The sequence below is a fragment of the Cyanistes caeruleus genome, chromosome 8, assembly GCF_971803275.1.
Source record: "Cyanistes caeruleus chromosome 8, bCyaCae1.hap1.1, whole genome shotgun sequence".
Lineage (NCBI taxonomy): Eukaryota > Metazoa > Chordata > Aves > Passeriformes > Paridae > Cyanistes > Cyanistes caeruleus.
This window is the reverse complement of record NC_141708.1, coordinates 34916821-34936731: the sequence shown is the minus strand read 5'-3', so window position 1 is coordinate 34936731 and position 19911 is coordinate 34916821. Positions and strand designations below refer to the sequence as shown.

At 48.8% G+C, this 19911-nt stretch overlaps 1 protein-coding gene and 1 long non-coding RNA gene across 50 annotated transcripts in view; one reads left to right on the top strand and one right to left on the bottom strand.

Annotated features, from left to right (window-relative positions):
- COL13A1 (collagen type XIII alpha 1 chain) overlaps positions 1–19911 on the bottom strand; it is a 104826-nt gene that overhangs the window by 82682 nt on the left and 2233 nt on the right. For 16 of the 49 annotated variants that reach the window (XM_086900193.1, XM_086900212.1, XM_086900199.1 and 13 more), the window contains exons 1-3: positions 14817–15561; positions 6977–7246; positions 1068–1382 (exon numbers count right to left, since the gene is read on the bottom strand). The gene's annotated coding sequence lies outside the window, so the exon portion shown is untranslated. Of the gene's footprint in view, positions 1–1067; positions 1383–1567; positions 2074–6976; positions 7247–9400; positions 9517–11493; positions 11614–14653; positions 15562–19911 lie in introns of those variants that run through there. The other 33 variants (XM_086900197.1, XM_086900210.1, XM_086900236.1 and 30 more) reach the window with 16 other exon arrangements.
- Positions 15690–17842, top strand: LOC147651996 (uncharacterized). Its single transcript, XR_015290026.1, has 2 exons — positions 15690–15982; positions 16235–17842. It is a non-coding gene; the product is annotated as an uncharacterized LOC147651996 (long non-coding RNA).

Sequence of the window (19911 nt, the reverse complement as noted above, 5' to 3'; positions counted from 1 at the left end):
TGATCATCCCATTCCTCACTTCATTTGGCGATAGCAGCCCATGAGGGATTTTTTTCAGATACAAACAATGTTTGGGCTAGCCCCAGGGATCTCTCCAGCATGACTCAAGCCAAAGCTAGAGTAAACAGAGAAAAGGAGAGGTGGGTGGAAATGGCTCCTGAATTTCACCCCCAAGCTTCTCCCAGAGCTGTGGGAACAGGTCAGTGGGGACCTGTCTGGAGAGTTCAGAGACATGAGCCACCATCTGCTCCCTGACACATGTCAACACCACTTCAAAGCCCAACAAGGCAAGGAATACTCATTGCAGCCAGAGCAGGGGAACACAGACAGCACTCAGCATCATCAACACAGCAAAGTAAAAGGTGTCAGCAACAATAATCTGTGTTTTTGGGTCCTCTTTCTTGACCTGCTGCAGCCAGTAGCAGCATTCCCTCGTCGTCAGAGGAGAGCCCACAGGCTCAAGTGGAGTTTGGATGGGACTCAAAGTGAGTGTAACACAGCCATATGCTCTGCATTGATGCCCTGGCAGTACCAGAAACCATCCTGGCAATGCCAGTGTGTGTCATTTTCCCGAGCCAGGAGCTGTGGAAGGGGTCAGGGCTGTACAGCAGCAATGCCAGCCCATAACAACATTGGTGTGTTTGCAATTACCTCTTCCTGTAGCCTTGCTGGCTGCGACATGCCTTGCCTGTCCCTCTCCTGGGGCTCAAACCCATGGGTTTAACCTTTAGCTCTAATTCTAACTCTTTCAGCATGCAACACTCCTGAAGAGAAGGGCTGGAGGTTTTTGCGTCCCCACCAGGACCAGGGATGAGGTTTTCCTCTTTGCAAAGTGCAGGCTTCAAGCTACGGCATGGGCTGAGAAGAGAGAAGTAAACGCCAAGCAAGTTTGAGAGGTGGGAGGGACCCAAAGGAACAGGGAATTCAGCCTAGCAGCAGCATCACTTGCACAGAGATACATTTTTAAGGAAGGGGGGAAAAAATGGATAACGAGACCATGCAAGCGTGCATATGCCTAAAATCTACCATACTGCAAACTACACATGCAAAAATGAAAGAACACCGACCTCATTAAGCAGTTGGTCAACTCTTCCCAAAATAGCTGTCTCCATTTGGTCTGCTGAGAGCCAGGCAGGGAGCTGTGTGGGTCTGTCCGCTTCCAAGTGGGACACCCGGGACTGCAGATCGGAGGTCCGAAAGTACAGCAGGAGGCTCAGCACCAGAGAGAGCAGGGAGACGCCGGGCAGCCCCGAGCCCAGCAGGAGAGGGAGGCGGCAGCATCTCTCCCCATCGCCGCTCCTGGGGGGAGCCACACACCCCCTGTCAAAAGCTGCTTCGTCGACGCCTTTCCAGCTCTTCTCCTCCAACATTCCCTCCCTGTCCTGAGAAACAATAAATAAATAAATAGAATAAATAAAGCTTCACTCCTACTCCAAGAAGCACAATCCAGAAGGCATAGAAAAAGAACGTCGAAGGGGATCCCAGTGCCAGTAAATCACAAGTGACAGCAATAATGACAAAAGTGGACGGGGAGGGTGTCTTTAAAAAATAAAAACAAACCACACACACATAAAAGGGGTGCAGAAAAAAGGGATCCAACCGCTGCAAAGAGTGCGAGGGGGGGAAAAAATAATCTGATCAAGTTTTTTTGTTTGTTTGTTTGTTTGTTTTCTTCCTGTATTTCAGTCTTTTGGTTCGCTGGTAGGTTTTTGATTCTTTCTAAGCTGTCAGTTTCAGTTCCTTCGCAGACTGGCCAGGAGCTTGCACATGGAAGTCCCCATTAGAGAGAGGTAATTCTCAGCTGCTCCGGCGACGTTGTGCTCTGGCTGATCGCGGCTCCCCTGTAACATGACACACTCCCTCCGAACTACGGGGCTGGGATGAGCGAGCTGCGCGGCTTCCCAAAGTAACCTCCTCTGCTCGCCCTCTCTCTCCACCTCTCCCTTGCTGCATGATTTATTTATTTATGCAAAGCGCCGGGGTGGGATCGGGCAGTGGGACGCCCCTGTCCCGCTCGGTCCCCAAGCCACTTCTCCGCCGCCAGCCCTTCCCTTTGAAGTGACTCTCGCCGAGGTTATTTATAGTGGCAGGAAAGAGATTGTAAAGCAGAGGCTGGGCTCACACCAGCCTGCGTCTTCCTTTCCTCCAGGCAGCCGAGAGCTCTTTATGGGACGGTACAAACTGGCTGCCGCGTCCCCCACGCCGATCCTGGGGCAGCCCTGAGGCACCGGCAGCGGGGTACTTAGACCCCGATATTTTAAGGAGAGCGGCCAGGCAGGGTGAGAAGCAGAGGGAAACATCTGGAAACAACTGGCGGCTGAGGGCTCCGCAAGAAACAAGCGAAAGGCAGCAGGGAGAAACACCCCAGGCAGGCAAGCTGCAGTGCAAGGGGGGAACATCTGGAGCCTGATTTGGGGGTACAACCTGCCAAGGGTGTTCAGAGGAACTAATCTGCTGAGGCCCTCTAGTGAAGCAGAGCTTCCCGTCATCTCCGTGTCCCACCAGGCACAGGGCAGCAGACAGACAATCCCCCTTTGGCAGGGAGCAGTCTCCCCAAAACGTGCCGTGGGGCAGCTCCGAGCCACGCGTCTGGGAAACAAAGCCTCCTTCTGTTCCTCAGGAGCAAGGGAGGGCCACCTCTCCCAGTTTTTTTGAGCATAACCTACAATATTTTATCCTCCGGGGTGACATGCAGGCTCTGCTGAGCCCCTGCCTGTCTGTCTGTCCATTCTTTCATCCTCTCCTTGAGCACGCTCAGCAGTGAAGCAGCACAGAGCTCACCGTGGTGCACAGTCATTAAAACCCAGGCAGCAAATTGGTCTCTTAAAATCTGGCTCCCTTGTGGCTCTTTCGCTGTCATTTACACGTTTTAAATGAAGATTTTGCGTGCAGTCTGTGCTGGAAATTAACTGGCAGAGAAAACTCATATTCATCTCTGGCCTGGTCTCTGTTTCAGGGGGCTGGATGAAATAGACCTTCTGGGAGCAGGTTAACGCGAGCACGAGCTGTTTCTCCTCCACCAGACGAACCCTCGGAGGGCCCGGTAGCACACAGCCCCAATTCTTTGAATGGCCTCATGCCTTTCACAGCCACTCACTTCCAAAATGGGGTTTTAGCGTCTGCGAGGCAGGAAATCCTTTCTTTATTTCTTTTAGTGGGTTTCTTGTCATCTCACTGCTCAAATTTGCGTTGCTGTTCCGGCACGCATGGAAAACACCCCTCCGACGGCTGCAGCCTTTCAACAGTTTTTCATATGAGCGGGGCAGAGATGTGTAACCCACAGACCCAGCACACAAAGGGTGTCTATTCCTTTAGGAGGTGCAGCCACCCCGGCCTCCTACCCCCTGCCCAGTCTGTCCCTGTGTTAACAGCCTATTTCTTTATAAAAGGAAAAGAACTCTTTGAGGCCCTGGCTCTGCCAGAGGTAAACCACAGTCCATGGGAGTTACCCAAGACACCACCTGCAATCACAGCAAATAAGGGGACAGAGAAATGAAAGGGAGATGCTGAGAGGCTGATGATACAGTATTGGAGAAGCAGAGATCTTCTCGGGGAAAATACCAGTTAGCAACTGGTACTGAGTGTCCTAGACAGTGCTGCAGTGCCCCTAATGACTGGGGCTGAACTACTGATGACCGCAGCTACCTGCCTGTGTTGCACAAAGTTTCACCTAAGGCTGTCTCTCTCTCTCCCCCCTCTATACCAGCCTAAGCACTGAAATCACAAAAACACACCCTCTAAGCTAAAAATGGAAATCTGCTGGGTGTCTACATCTCATTTCCCCACACTGGCTGGGGAGAGCTCTGCTCTTCTGCACTGATTTTTGATACAGATCCTGCTGTCCAGACACGAGCATCGCCTGAATGACTCTGTAAGTGCCTTTTCCTGCCTCCCCGCCAGCCCCTCTCCAGCTGATCAGCTCATTTAGAGGGTATGTCATAGCTGCTGCACTCAGATGGGTTTCATGCAGAAGCCTTAGCTGCAGATGTGCAGGAGGGTAATTTTTCTATCCATGAGCTATTAAGGAGCTCTGTCATCCCATGCCAATAGAGATGAATTAATTTAAGCCACAAACCTGAGCCAGCTGCACACGTCAAGTCTGCAGCACTGCTCTACAAGAAAGCTGCCTCCAGAGACAGGCCTGGCATGTGGAATCATCTCAGCACTCCTTGAGCTGAGCACAGCCCAGACTTCAGCTCTCTCAATGGCCTGAGAGGAGGTGAGCGCTGGCCTGAAACCAGTCCTCCTGCAAGTTTGTGCCTCTCAAAGTTGGTTGAGTAGAAACAAATACTCACTTGCAATCAGGAGTGATTTCACTGACTGGTGACTGAGAACATCCTCCATACCCTGAGCTTGAAAGAGGCTGTATCTCTCTTTCCTCAGGGAGGTTGATGAAATTCCTTGCAAGAACAGTAACCACACGCTTCCGTCACTTCCAACAGGTCTTCCAGGGCAATTAAGGACCTCAGCACAAACATAAAAAGAACTGGAGCAAACAGAACTTGGATATAACCTCCCAAAGGAGCTGAAACTCCTCTGTACAAAGAAAAAGTTTCACATCTAGCACGTGGCACTGGATCAGTCGATCACAAGCAGGCATGGCAAGACTCCAGCTTGGTCAGTCTTGAGCTGGCATGGGCACTTTGTCTTTGTCAGGGACATCTGTACGTGGGCAAAGCACCTCACAGAGTTTGCCCAGCACTGCTCTGCAGCAGACACACAGTGCTCACAGTATGTGGGGATTGCTCACAGGGCGGTCTCATTACACCCTAAACCATCTTTGACCCGAGGCAGGTACAGTGGACATGAACCACTCCATGCCACAGGCCAGAAATGGATAGAGCCGGGCATGGATGAGGTTCTTGCTTCTATGAACACAGTTCAACCCAGCGAGGTATCTACAACAGGTAGATTTTTCACCTGAAAAGGGATAGATAACAGCAGCAGGCTTTCCTCAGCTTCCTTCACTTAAAGACAAACTTCCATTAAAAAAATAACATGTTCTTCCTGTCACTAACTGCAAGTTGAAGCCAACTGGCTGAAGATGGCCATGTGCTCAATCCCACCACTAACCTTTCCCTTTTCAGACCATTTACTAGGGAGAAAAGCCCCACCCCAGTCCTCTTTCTGTTCTTCTGCTTTCCCCCCTGCCCCCCCCTCCCCCCCCCCCCGCAGGAAACAGGGGGGTCTTGGTGTGCTCAAACGAGCCACTAACTAGCAGCCAACATCTCCAGCTATTGTAAATATATTAACTCGAGGCCTTTCGCTGCATTTATTAGACTCAAGAACAACATCTGGAAACAGATGTTTTCTGAGTGGAGAAGAGAGGAGGAAGGAGGGTAACAAAACAAGGGGATGGGAAGGACTCTTGCAAGTGGAAGTACATGGTCTGCAGACCATCCCTTTGCAAAATGCTGCTCAGATGGAGCACTGCAAGGTGCTGAGGCAAGCACAGCCACATCCCTCCAGGGCAAGGCAGTGAGAGTCGAACATCTATGGGGGGCTGCCCGGCAGAAACAGCAATGGGGCAATAAGAAATCTCCCATCAGCTTTCAGGGCCCTAGCGAGGAAAGGTCAGAACACTCTCGCACAAATGGGACACTGGGACAGAGAGATTGAGGGTTTTTTTTTTCCCTTTCCTGGTCATGGACCTTCCCTGTCCTCAGCTGCTCTGTATCCCAGAGGCTGCCAGGCTTGTAGTGGGACAGTGTCACCTCCATTACAGCTTGGCAGCGTCTGACACTGTGCCCATAGCAGAGGCAAGGTCTAGGGGTCTCACAGTATTCTCTCTGTCCCAAGCAGCCTGTTCTCCAAAGGAAAGCAGAGTGGAAACCTCCCATGCCAGGGACTCTGAAGGACCAAGGGGTCCTGCTCTGATGCGGAGTCTTGATGTCATGGCTGAAATTCAGACAATATTTAGAAAATTACACAGTGTTAACTAGGCACAAAAAGCAAGCAGGCACGTGCATACTTAAAAATATATCCCATGGCATTATTGTGAAACTCCATCCTCAAATAGATACACTTTGGTTTAGGTACCAGAGACGCCTAAGGTACAATAGAAGTCTGACATCAAAGCTTCCCTGCATTTCTTTTGTGGGAAATGTCATTTTTACACGTACCCTCACTTTTTATTAAAATAAAACTGAAGCCAACAAACAACTCCAAAAACTAAAACAGAAAAAAGCAAAACCCCACAACAAGTATTTTGTCATCTTTAACCTCAGGTTCACAACGGGTATCTCCACCCTTGACTCTCTGAGATGCAGTTACACATACTTTGCAAGTAAGGTCAGGAATATTGAGTATTACCTACCTAATTTGGTATTTGTTTATAGGAAGTATTAAGTGGCCTATGGAGCAGAACAATTCCCGCCCGAGGAGCTGCTCTAACCCATTGTGGAGTTATAGAATAAAGACACATTTGATCCTTTGGGGAAAGGGTTATGAAAATACATGGAAAAAATGTACTGTCCATGCATAGTAATATCATGGCTGGTTTTAATCACTTGGTCTCCTACAAAACAAAGGGGCTCACTGCACAATACAAACTCCTAGCACTGGTAGCAGCAAAGGAAGTAAGCAAGAAGCAAAGTTAGTAATATCTGGTTAGGGTTTTATATTTTCATAACCCTAAAATGCCTGAGCTCATTGTTGCCTCCCTCCCAACAAAACCAAACTGGTCTTGTGCAGCTGCAGTGGTGGGAACCTGTCCCCAGAGCTGTGTGAGAACAATCAAGCAGAGCTGAGCTGCATCCAGGGTGGGAGCCTGGCCACCAGCAGCTCCTGCAGAGGTTGGGTCAAAGCTTCCAAGGCTGGATGGAGCAAAAGAAGGTTTTGCACAGTTTGGGGCCACCCCTTCTCCTGCACACCCTGCAGAGGGAAGGCTTTGCTGGAGAAGAGCACGAGACAGCAAGTGGTGGACACACAGTTAAACTGCCCACGCTTGTCCTTGTGTTTTCAACTAACCTCTCACCTTTTGTTCAGATGATGAGAGAAATGGCTCTGAGCAAACCAAGCTCTGCACCCTTCTTCATGGAGGAACTTTCCTCTCACAGCAGAAGCTCTTCACAGCCAAGAAGCATTTCGCAGGAAAAAGTTTTATTCCTTTGCAGCAGTTGTTTGGTTTTTTGGTTAGTTGCTGGGCTTTTTCTTCCTGATTTGGAGCTGATTTTTAATTTTCGGTGCCACTGGAGTCTGCAGAGATGGTCATTCTGCTGGCCTGTTTCTTCTGTTATCTTGGTTCCTGCAGAGCCCGGGTGGGAAAGAGAAGTTAAATTAGAACAACAACATTGCTACAAGTAAGACAAGAAAAAGACTCCCTCCCTGCAGCACTATTCCCCAGTAGCTTGCAAGCCTAAGAATTCCCACAGCAGCCTGTGGGAGATGGGTTTTGCTCATGACAGAGATGTGCCTACACTGGGAGAGCTGCTTTGGAAATTCTTTGTTTTGGTGAACCTGGGAAATGCCTGGTGCAGAGCATTGCTACAGGCTCTCAGCACAGCTAGAGCAGTACAAAGCTTTAGCTGTAGCAAAGTTCTTAGACTGAACAATCAAAATCTTCTCATCCAGGTGGAAAAATAAGGGTGAGATTTTCACACATGAAATCACCAGGGCACAACGTTCTCCATCCCAAGGCTGGGGCTCTGAGGAAAAGCTCCTCTGTTCCCAGCAGCAACTCCCTCGGCCCCTTGCTGAGCAGAAAACCTCCCTCTATTAAAACCAAGCCCAGGCATTGTATGCTCAGTTAGTTACTTGTGCACCGAGGTGTTGGCCGCAGTGCATTGGCACGCGTGGGACTGATAAGCCAGAGCACTGATTTGCATTTAGATTTACCATTAAACAGCTTAGTGAAAAGCTACTGCCGAATGCCTTCAGCCTCACTGCACAGCTGGGCTATCCCATCCACCCCACAGCCCACCCTCCTCCTGCCTCCCCCTCACCTCTGTCAGGCAGAGGGTTCCTGTTAATCCTCCACTACCTATTTCCACACACATCGCTAAGAAAACCCGTTCTCTTCAGCTTTGGCAGGTACAGATCAGGCTGCGGCTGCCATCAACCCAGGACAACCAGTCAACATATGTAGGGTGAACATCCTTTGGGGGTGAGCCAGAACCCCCAAGGCCCAGGGCTGACCAGATGCCACGTGCATACAGGAAAACCAAATTTTGGTTAGAAAACCAAACTCTGCCGTGCCGGGGCAGGCACATATCCCTGCACAAGAAGCCGGGAAACCCGCAGCAGCTTTGTATGAACTTTGAAGTTAATGAATCAGAGCTGGGAGGATTGGGAAATCCAGACTAAGTGTCAACTGCACTGGGGGAAGCAAAAGTAATGAAGCAAGGCTCCCCCAGAACACCGACGGTTTTGGAATCCAGAAGCGAAGGAAAATGGATATAGCAAGCTCAGGAAATTGAAAACAACTTTAGGTAAATACTTCCTCTCATTCCAACACTTGGTCTTTTATCAAAGCTGATTCAGACCCTGACAGCAGCATGCAAGGCAGCTCTGCTCCATCATAATGCAAAAGACAGGCCCAGCAGATGAGAGGTTAGTGGCTAATGGAGCGGAGTCGGGTTCAATTTCCCTGGAAATTACTCGCGGAGGAAAGCCAGGAGACAAGGAGCACTGCTAATGTCCTTCTGCAGCGCCACTGGTTCCCCTGTGCAGGGCAAAGCCCTCACTCCTGCCCTCTGCCCCCCACAGGTCACTCCTGCACACCAGTGTGAGGGAGAGGAAAGCAAAGTGAAGCAGGAAGGATGTGAGCCTGGGAGCAGATTGATGGTGTCAGAGAGCAGCACGGCTCCATTGCAGAATTTTCCCTCCCACCACTGTTGCTTTCTTAGCACCTGATGGAAACCCTCCCTGGCAGGGTAATTAACCTGCTTTATTAAAAGCAGCTACACCAAGTAAACCTTCAGACACCTACAGAGTCTCTTCCAGCTTGCTGGGTTTTTAGCTGCCACTGGGGGCTTTATCTCCTTTTAGCAGCATCACAGGGGGGCTATGGAAACTGGCTTTTCTATCCCAAAAGCACACTTGGCAAGAGCAGCTCACACGATGGCTGCAGTATTCCAGGATGAAGCATCTCCATCAGGCTGGGCACCCAAAGGTCATGTCTGAAGCTGAGTGCCAATAAACAAACTTGTTTTAGGAGAAAGTCCAATCCTCCTCATTTGGGACTCATTAAAGTCAGTGGAAAAAAAGCTCTTTTTAGCTTGCTTAGTCTTTGCCACTTAGGTCCTGTGCCAGCTCAATATCAGTGTAGTCACTCTAGATTTATGCCAGTCCAGAAAAAGGGAATCCGTTGTGACAGGTCCCAATGAGAAAAGGGGAGAGCTGGGGCCTCTGACCACAAAACTCACTGCCCACATGGCTAAGCCAAGCACTCCTTTTTTACCTCAGGCATTTGAAACCTCATCTTGATGCGCTATAACATTCTTCCTCTTTCTCCTCAATAAATCAGTGCTGTCCACTTCGTGTGCACGCTTCCTACCTTCCTCCGGTTTGAGAGGCCTGTTGATGATTACGAACAGCGGGCAGTAAAGCATATATAATTACTAGATCAGTATTAAGTAGTAAACAGACCCTTGCAATGGCCCTTGAAGGACATCAGTCTGAAATGGTGCTTCACTTCCTTCAGGCTCAAAAAATGTTTTTCTTTAATTTGGCCACATGCTGCTACCAATACAGCGATTAAAATAAACTTCTCTGCTTTAAGAGGGGTCAGCAAGGAAATCCTTGTTGGCAGGGATTGCTGCCTACCACACACCTTGCAAATCACAGAATTATTTAGGCTGGAAAAGACCTCCAAGATTATGGAGTCCAACCTTTATCCAATCACCTTTTTGTCGACAAAACCATAGCACTAAGTGGCACACTCAGTCATTCCTTGAAAACCTCCAGGAATGGTGACTCCACCACCTCCTTGGGCAGCCCGTTCCAATGCTGGGAAACCCTTTAGGTGAAGAAATTCTTTCTGAACTTCCCATCCTGCCTGTGTCAGTGAATGTTGCAATGGATCAGGGCAAAGCCACCACAAGCCATGTTTATCCACAGAGGTTTGCCTTTCCCAAGGGCTCTGATGTGTGTTGGTGAGGAAGGAGCTGCCTCCCACTGGCGCCCCAGCAGTGGGGAACACTGCTTGGCTGTGCACACAACTGTCCCTGCATATTTGGAGCACTGGGGTTTAGTGCAGAGGCTGAAATATCACGCCTATCAGTAGGGCCTGTGGACAGAAAATAGCAGAGGATCTGGTGGCAGTTTCCTTTCAAGACATACAGGAATAGCAGCACACATCTCTGCTGGATCATGCGGACTGAATTCCTCAGCTGAACTCCTTCGGCTTTCAGTTCTGCAAACTGATTTTTCCCTCCTTGGCTTGTTTGTTGTTTCAGGACCACTAAACTACCAAGAATGGTTTACATTATATAACCACCCTGTCCTTATTGCATTTTGAGGAGGAGACTCTGACAAACAGCCAGATCTAATTTGTTCTTTAAATTGGCTTCTAGGCCAGACAGTCATGCCTTCCAGATGGAAAATCCAGTTGCATTCACCAGCAGATATCCCAGCGCATTCAGGTCCCAAATCAGCTTTGTCCAAAGCATGCTCTGGCATGAAATTTGATTTTTTACACCCTATGAGAGGCTAATGGTCACTTCAGTCCCTGGTGAGGCAGCATTGCTTTTTGTCACCTGTACCAGTTCAGCTGTCAGCTCTGCCCCGCTGTCCTGTTATTTTTCCTAGAAGCCCATCTGACAGCTGCAGCAGCTTTAGAACTGCCAGATTTGGGATTGGTCTTCCTGGGAAAAGTCCTTTCAGGTTGTCTTTCCCAAGGGTGACTCTCTCTGCTAGGCTTGGTCAACCTGTTAAACACTACCCCAAATCAAAAACAATTTTAAGAAAGCAAACACCATGCTGCTTTCGGATTTTTTGAATTCACTCATCTCCTGCCAGGACAGAACCAAGGATACTTTCAAGGCTGGTTTAGGTTACAGCCAGAGTATGGCCAGTGGCACGCTGTGCATGGGACACTGACATCACTGACAGCCACAAGGTGTTAAAATCCTGCCACCGACAGCAACAAGCCTGAGCTGCCATTTGCTTTGTTAGGGACTACTGAGGCAAGGTGGCAAGCGCCTTGGGGCAGCCCCAGACTTGGCTGGGAGCAGGTCTCCGAGTTCACTGCTCCACACGTCCAATTTGGGGAGCTGGTGGGAACAGCAGCTCAGGCTGAGACACAAACCACATCTCACAGGCAGGCACGATGCCAAGGGCTGAGCACTTGCAGGGAAACAGCACTGGAAGATGCCCATCGTCTGCAGCAGGGACAGGTGTAATCTGTATAAGAGGGCGGCCTCAGATAGACAATCTGTGGCTTTCTCTCAGTACCTGTGACACTTTTTTGTCCTTTAAGCCTTTTTGTTGCAAGGCACGTATAATTCTAGGGCTCTGTGGCCTGATGGAGAGACAACTTGGTGTTTTTCTCACCTCTGCCACTCTATTGCTTGGTGGTCTTTGGTGATCAATGAATGCTTTTCATTCTTGGAGTATTCCTCCCTTTCCTCCTCAGGGAAACAAGGCCACTCTGAGTTGCCTTAAGATAAACTGCTGACAAAGGTCAAAGAAAGAAAGAGGTGAATAAACAGTCAGCCACAAAGAGTTTCAAGGCAAAGTTACCAAACCCTTACTTTGCAAGTCCTGAATCTCATGGTGCCCACGAAGGCATCCTCCTCCAGGACTGGAAACCAACCAGGACATCACTTAAAAGCCTGTTTATGTTCAACTCACACCTCCAAGACAACATGTGCCATGTGTCATCCAGGGAAAGGCAGTGAGTGGTGCTGAGGGTGACCCGAGAAGCCCTTGGGGACACCAATGAGTAATCCCTCCCTCACTCCTAGTGTTTTGAAGGTGATAGAAGAACAGCCATTCCATTGCAATGACTCTGTGCCCTTCCCAAGTTCCTCCATCTTTCCATGGGCTCTATCAGCCTAGCAGCATGCATGGCAGTGAAATTAGCTCTTTGGGAAAAGGTTAAGAACAAGCTTTCCTGGGCCCATCCTCTCTGGACAGCCCAAGCTTGCAAAGGAGGTCAGAGGATTCTGTGGATGGGCAAGATCACCCCTGAAAAGTTTTAGTGCAGCCCACGCTGCAGTGAGTGGGTGGACTCACTTGTAACAAGCACTGCTTTACACAAGAACATGACCACAGTGGCTGGCCTGGAAAGAGAGGCTCAGGCAGGCACACTTTTTGTGTGGGAGAGCCAAGGTGTTGAGCAACACCCGGCAGAGACAGGCACATCTGCTGCCAGGTCTCCACTACACAACTTAACAGTACCCACACATCCCCCCAGTCACCATTTCCCAGTACCTCTTGTAGGGACACACATTAAGCAAAAAAGTGTAAACCACCATCAGATCTGAGTGCTTGCTCTTTACAGCCACTTCAGCTCAGCCCCAAACAATTAAATGGAGTCCACACTAGCAAAGACCTAGCCGGTGTATTACTTGAAAGGAGCAGTTTGTTTTGGTTTCACTTCCCTGCCCACACCTCTCTGAAATTGCCCTCTGTTTGTCTGGGGTATTTGCAGGCATGCAATGCTTTCCTGGCTGACTTCACAAGGGACACTGTGGTCCTAACGGGCTCTGCCTTTGACTCCTGTGCTGCTGTGGCCAAGTTCTTGGATTCCTCTGCGGAGTAAATCAAATAATGTGTGCAAAAGCAGATGTGAAAAAAATAACATATGCAGAAGAACTGACATGTTAAACTATGAGCAGTAACTGCAGGTGTGCAAGAGAGTTCCAGGGCTGATGCTCATTGCTCCACTGGACAAAAAAATTTAAAAGTCTGGAGGACCAGGCAGCTATACGGTAGGATCCAAATCAAATTCATGCAACTTCCCCAAAAGCTGGCATTTTGGAAACTATGGAGACTACAGCACCAAACACTCTCAGGTTGTAAACAGCTCCCACCAGGCCCTGTCCCCTTTGATGCTCCCCTTGCACGGGACTGGGAGGCCCAGCAGCAAGGACTTGCAAGAACTGGTTTCTGAAAATAGGGAAAACAAGTTTCCTGAAGGAAAATAAAAATTAGGCTTGTCTCACTTTGAAGGCTTGTTTGTTTGGTGCCTTCAGAAAAAATGAAGGAAAACAGTGATGGCTTTGATGAAAGGAAAAGCCCAAATGCAGAAAGAAATAATGAAAAATATGTTTTTTGACAGAAGCATATTGCCTGGCCACACTGTGTCAGACATAGCTCGGAATCAGCGAGAATCCTCATGAGCTTTGCTGGCAAGAGCCACTAAAAATCCCACTCTGGCCTGGACCCCATTATTCATATAAATTGTGCACAGTTTTTAGGAATGGTATGGTCTCAACAGCAGGCATATGTATCAATCTCTTAATGCCAAGCTGTTGCCTACCACAGGCCAGGGTCACCAGCTCCCTCTTCTTGCTCTGCCTCCATCCAGGCAGAGCCCAGTTCGCGGGTTTTCCCACTCCCAGCCTACCATGCCAAGAAGCACCTGCTGGGGATCAAAGCCTCCTTCCACCAGGGAATCAATTTCCTGAGTACTCTCATCTGGCAGATTTCTTGGGACTACCCTTCCAGAAAAACATGCAAGGGTTGTTGTGGGGTGCTGGAAAGTGCACAGAATAACAGAATGAATCCTAGAGTGATTTGGACTGGAAGGGACCTTAAAGATCATCTCATTCCAACCCCCTCCCATGAACAGGGACACCTTCCACTAGATCAGGTTGCTTTAAGACTTCTCCAACTTGGCTTTAAACACTTCCAGGGATGGGGCAGCCACAGATTCTCTGGACAACCTGTGTCAGAGCCTCATCACCCTCTAAGAATTTATTCCTAAGCTAGAGCTCTCCTCTTTCAATTTGGAGCCAGACACTAAGCAGTTAAATATTGTATGGTGAAAAAACAGAGCTGTGCTAACAGCAAATCAGTCCATCAAGCTGCCTCATGCTCCCAGCCTCATGAGGACAAAACCACAATGAATGATCCAAAGAAGTAGTCTTCAATATCCCCTTTTAGCCCTAAGCCAACTAATCTGCACAGTCATGAACTGTATGCAATTCTACAATATACCGGAGGGAGGGATACCTTTCTTGGCAGAGACATGTCTCAGTTTACATCACAATTGCAATAAAATTATGTTATCTTCATTTAACTTTGCACAAATCTATCAGATCTATCCTACAGTCAAAAACGATTGTCTCACAAAATACACGTTATCAGTTGCAAGTGCCAAAACAACTTATCTTCCTCCTTTCTTAGACAAAACACCTTCTTTCCCCAGAACATGAGCACATTACAGGGTTTCTTACATAAGAGAAACCTGTGTTGTCGTCAGAGCATCTAGTACTCTGAAACTGAAAACCCACCCAAATCCTTCCCTTGAAATGAAAAAAACGGAACTGAAAAGCTCTGTGTGGAATCAGCAGTGGGGTCCGCAGGGCTTGAGCTGAGCCCTCAGGGTCTGTCACTTGAACCCGCAGCCATACAGATAAAACTCACATTTCCGGGCTCGTATTCCACCTTTTCCTCACAGAAATGAATGATGTGACCCCAAACTCAGCTTGTGTCGGGTTGGAGGTGCCCAGCTGTCACCCACAAAGTCACTCACACTCCTCACCTCGAGCAGTACAAGGAGAAAATCGGGGGGCATGTACCTGCCCCATCGTGGCATCTCCACAGGTATGATCCCACCTCCTCTTCAACCCTCCTGGTGCTCACTGGTTCATCACTCTTTTTCCCCTCATTCCTCTCTGTTTTCCAGAATTTTCCCCCTTCCTTACCTCAGTTTGCCCAAGGTATCACACTAGCAAGTCTGAGGGGTTGTGCTGAGCCGTCAGAACCGGCTGGAACCGGCTGTACCTGAGGGAGTTCCCGCCTTCCCTCGGACACCGCTCGGCCCCGCCGCCATCCCTGGGTGTTCCTGCCCGTCCTCACCGGGATCCCTCAGCCCCATCACCACCCCTGGGTGTTCCTGCCCGTCCTCACCGGGATCCCTCAGCCCCGCCGCCATCCCTGGGTGTTCCTGCCCGTCCTCACCGGGATCCCTCAGCCCCATCACCACCCCTGGGTGTTCCTGCCCGTCCTCACCGGGATCCCTCAGCCCCGCCGCCATCCCTGGATGTTCCTGCCCGTCCTCACAGAGATCCCTCAGCCCCATCACCATCCCTGGGTGTTCCTGCCCGTCCTCACAGAGATCCCTCAGCCCCATCACCACTCCTGGAGGTTCCTGCCTGTCCTCACAGAGATCCCTCAGCCCCATCACCACTCCTGGAGGTTCCTGCCTGTCCTCACAGAGATCCCTCAGCCTCATCACCACTCCTGGAGGTTCCTGCCTGTCCTCACAGAGATCCCTCAGCCCCAGTGCCATCTCTGGGATAAATTGGTGCCTGTGCTCAAGGAGCAGCCTGTTCTTCACAGGGACTGCTGAAGGCTGTAGTGCTTCACTTCAGCTGCCATCTCTGGGGGTCTCACCCTGTGCACAGATGCACCCTCATGCTCAGCAAACCCCTCTCCTCACCTTAACCCAAGTTTCACAAAATGACAGTAATTACATTATAAACTCTGCCCTTCCTTCACCCCCCCACCACCACCACCTCCATGTGTTTTCACTTCAGCTAAACAGCAGAAATATTTCCTGGCAGCTGTCTTCAATTGAGGGCAGGGAGGGAGGTGAGCCGGTGGAGAGGAGACCTGTGGAAGGGACACACTCTTTAAACCTCTTCAGAAGGAAAAAAAAATGGGAAAGGGAGAAGGAAAGGTGTCATCACTCAGTTTTTGATGTCAGTAATGCTAAGGACAGCCATGGGGACAGCAGGCAGTGAATACCAGCCCCATTACCTCAGGTTCTGATGGCAAAGCCATCCACTCTACCCTGCACACGACAGCTCCTGCTGCAGCTGCACCAAGGGGAGTCCCCATAGCTGGGGTCAGAGGATCATCACAAGAGGTAGAGAAAATTTTCAGAAGCCTGTCTGGAACAGGAACCCACTGACACATCCCTCCAAATGCCAGAAATTGTACAATGGTTTGCTGTCTTAGGGGTGAGGGGGTGCTTTCACACACTACTTCCCAAGCCTTGGAAACCTGAAGTGCCACTTCCCAACTGGCAATCTCCTGCATGAAGTAGAACCAGGTAGACCAGGTAGAACCTGCTGGCAACAAAGGGTAGAAAATGATGCTGTCTTGGCTTTTTTTACAGAAGGCAAGCGTTGCAAGCTAATGATCAGGACTAGAAAAATCAGGGACTACAAGGTGGAGGATCATGATCCAAACCCGCTGCATGTCAAGGAGCACTTGGAGCTGGACAAAAACTCTACAACATCTCTTTGGGGACATGGAACAAGGGCTCATGGCATCATATTCCTGTGCAGAACTGTCCTGCACCATGGGAGCAATACGGTAAAGTATGAAGAATTGCCTGTAAGCAGGCAATTTCATCTCACTCCCATTCTCCTCATGCACACATAGTGTTATTTTCCTCTCTTTCCATCTGCAGTACATGAGGTTTGCTTCAATATTACAACACTTCCAGCTGATCCACTTGTACTTTTTTCATAACCTTGCTGAGACATATTAAAAATAAATAAATAAACAAGTCAGTGCAAAGCTGTTTTTCATAGCATAACTTCCTGGCTTCTCCTTTCTGTAATCCCAGCTTTTCTGGGACCTTGTACCAAAAACTGACATTTATTTACACTTGAAACACACTCCTGCTCTGTCCCAGCCTCTGTGTTGAAGTAGCCATTTCCAGAGGGAAAGTCCAGTAATTAACAACCATCAGAACCCTGGCAGTTAATCACTCTGCATGAGTTATATTTGCATTTGTGTTTTCAGACAGCCCCATCCCTCCTCTATTGATCCCTTCATCTATAAAAACCAGGTCCCAGCCAGCCCTTTCCAGGCAACTCCTGCATTTATTTTGCTGCACCACAGGCTTGAAGGGCAAATGTCCTTTGCAGGTTTCATACCATAAAAACCAAAGTATCTCAACTGGGCACTTGCTTCACTTCAATATCCTGCAGAAACCCCCAAATACACTAAAAAGTGCATCACAGTTAAAAACCAGGCAGACACAGCCAGCCACATTCAATACTCAGAGCTCTACCGGAATGGGAACATCCAGAAAATCCCAATTTTACAATGCCCTCTTTACCTTTCATCTTACACTAAGCGGCCAGTCCCATGACGGGAGAAGCTGAGCCCCACCTTGCCACACAAGCTCTTTTCCTTAGTCCTTGCAACAGCACCAGGAAAGGTTACTCTTGCTGCCATGCTTCCTGGTGGTCCCAATTAATCCCACGGAGTCAGAACACAGCACGGAATCGGGAGCTCGCCCGCACAGTCGGCAACTGGAAGCCCCAGACACGCTGTATTTATCTGTAAATCAAAGTGAAGCTAAGCAGCTCCCTAGCCCTGACAGCATTGGTGTGTCTCCCAGAACACTTTACAAATTGCTTCTATGACATGCTCAGTGTCTTTCCACGTTGGACAACATGTTTACTCAAGGGTTTCTTCCAAAAAAATTGCCAAGGACAGCCTGTTGGGACCAGAATAAATTCAAGAGGATATGCTGTCCCGTTTTGTTTTTTACCCATCAATAGCTATTGTGCTGTTTAAAAAAAACTCCGAAGAGTTTTGTTACTGGAAAGCTTTTCCACACTTTGATTTCTACTTTTTTATCCTTCTTTCTCTGCAAAATGTCACTTGCAATTTCCCTCCCCCCCTTTTTTTTTCTGTGTGATTATGCTAAAACTTCTGCTCAAAGGCTTTTGGCCAAATTTTGCCCTCAGAAATGCACATTCAACTGCCAGTGAAATTAGTGGCTTGTTTGCATGCAAGTTGGAGGAAGGAATTTGGCTCCATCGGCAACATTTTCTGAGCGGTCACAGAGTGCATGCACACCAATTTTTTGGACCCCTGCTTCAGACACCACAGCCAAGAGGCAGCTAAATTCCCAGACCACCTCAAGTAGCATACCAAAATCTTGCCGCTGGTGAGTGGTGCAGGAAACACGCTCAGGCCTCGGCACTGGAGGGGCTGTGACATATCCCCACGGAATGCCAGCATGGGAGCCAGATGCTGGTTTTGCTTTCCTGGTCACAACCCAGCTCAGCTGCAGGCAGGGTCAGCACGGAGGGAAGCTGGTGTTAAGCATTAAAAACGTGCTTTACCCACACTTTGAGAATCTCCCTGAGGTTCTTGGTGGGCTCATGAGGGATTCACCTCATGTAGGAACAGCTCCCTTGCTCTCCCACTGGTTAAAAGGAGAGATGAGTGTCTCCATGCACTGCCTGGAGTTATTTCACCAGACATCCACAGGCTCGGATGTCACATCCCATCACATACCCCCCACAAAGGCAGAGTGGAAGGAGGTTTGCTTTCATCCTTCCTGGCATCTGGAAATGTAACAGCCGCTCTTCGATCATCTGCTCCCATTCAGGCTCGTACCTTCCATGTGTGGAGGCAGAAAAAAGCACCTCAAGGGTGGCTCTTCCAAGTTGACCCCAGCAGGAAGAACAAGTCACAGAAAGGCTGTTTTGAGGACTGTGTCAGACTCAGGTAATGACTCAACTGACTTTGTGACCAGAAGTCAGACGAGGCCAAGCTCAGACCTTTCCCACAGACATAAGCGCATTTTTAAATGTGATCACACGCACACATTTAAATACATACGGCAAACATAAAATTAACATCCCTCAGCCCTTATTGATTCTAGTGAAAAGGAATTAGCATGCAAGCTAGCCTTGTGTTGAGATCCTGGCGTGACCAAGGCACGCTGGGGAAGTTTGGCTCCTTTCCTATGGCTATGCCTGCCTGGTGGTCTTCATGGACAAATCTGCCTCGACATGGAAATTGGGACAGAGGAAGCAGCACTGTGCGCGGCCGGTCCCCTTATTATTTTGGTTAGTGGCAGTGAATGGTAATGAATTCCAAGATGGGTGGAGGGTGGAAAAATGAACCAGCCCAGCCTTAATCCCTTTTGTTTGTTCAGCTAACAGCATAATCTCCAAATGTCCGCAGACAGTTCTTCAGAAAAAGGAGGATAAAGAGCAAAGGATGTAATATACACGACGCATTTCCAGTCCAAAGGCCTTCCTGGTACTTCTGTCTCTGTGTTCCAAATCACTTCATGCTGAGATGGTGTTTATTCCCCCATATATCTCTGATCCAGGGCCTAGCCAACATACTTTTCAAACTTGATTTTTCACTCTCTTGGGTTTTAGGAACACCTAAAACACGCCCTAAAAAACACCCTGAAATGGACTACTTGTAGAGATCTCCCAGGTTGGCTGTTGAACAGAGGACAAATAAGGCATTTCCAGTCTACAGAGCTGAATCCTAATTTTTGTCAACAGGATTTCTTAACACCTCTTGACCAGCACTTTCCTCCAGAAGTATGCAAACAATTCAGTCGTTAAAGCTGCTAAATCTTTCAGTCATTCAGTTGTCTTTCTCAGCCCTTATCCTGCAGTTCACGTTCTGCAATAGTCCCACTGACCCACATGAAGCTGATCATTGAACAAACCCTCCTTGCCATCATCAAGAGCATGAGAAGGTGACTTTGTAGGAACACACAGGACTTACAGACCTATTGGCATAGTGCAAGATTTTCAGACCTTCTTCCCAGACAGTGCTCACAAATAGACTGCAACAGCTTCACTTTGATTTTCAACCTGGAAATATTTCTATTCCTCAGAAGTCTTTCTACCTCAGTAAATGTGAGGGGTTTTTTTTTTGGACTGAACTTGTCCTCTGGCATCCAAGTAGTCCCAGTAGATCTGAACCAAAAGAAACTTCAATAAACTGCTCAACTAAAAGAACAAAAATAATTGCCCCCAAAGGAAGGACCTCTCCAGTGTCATGGCTACACAACAC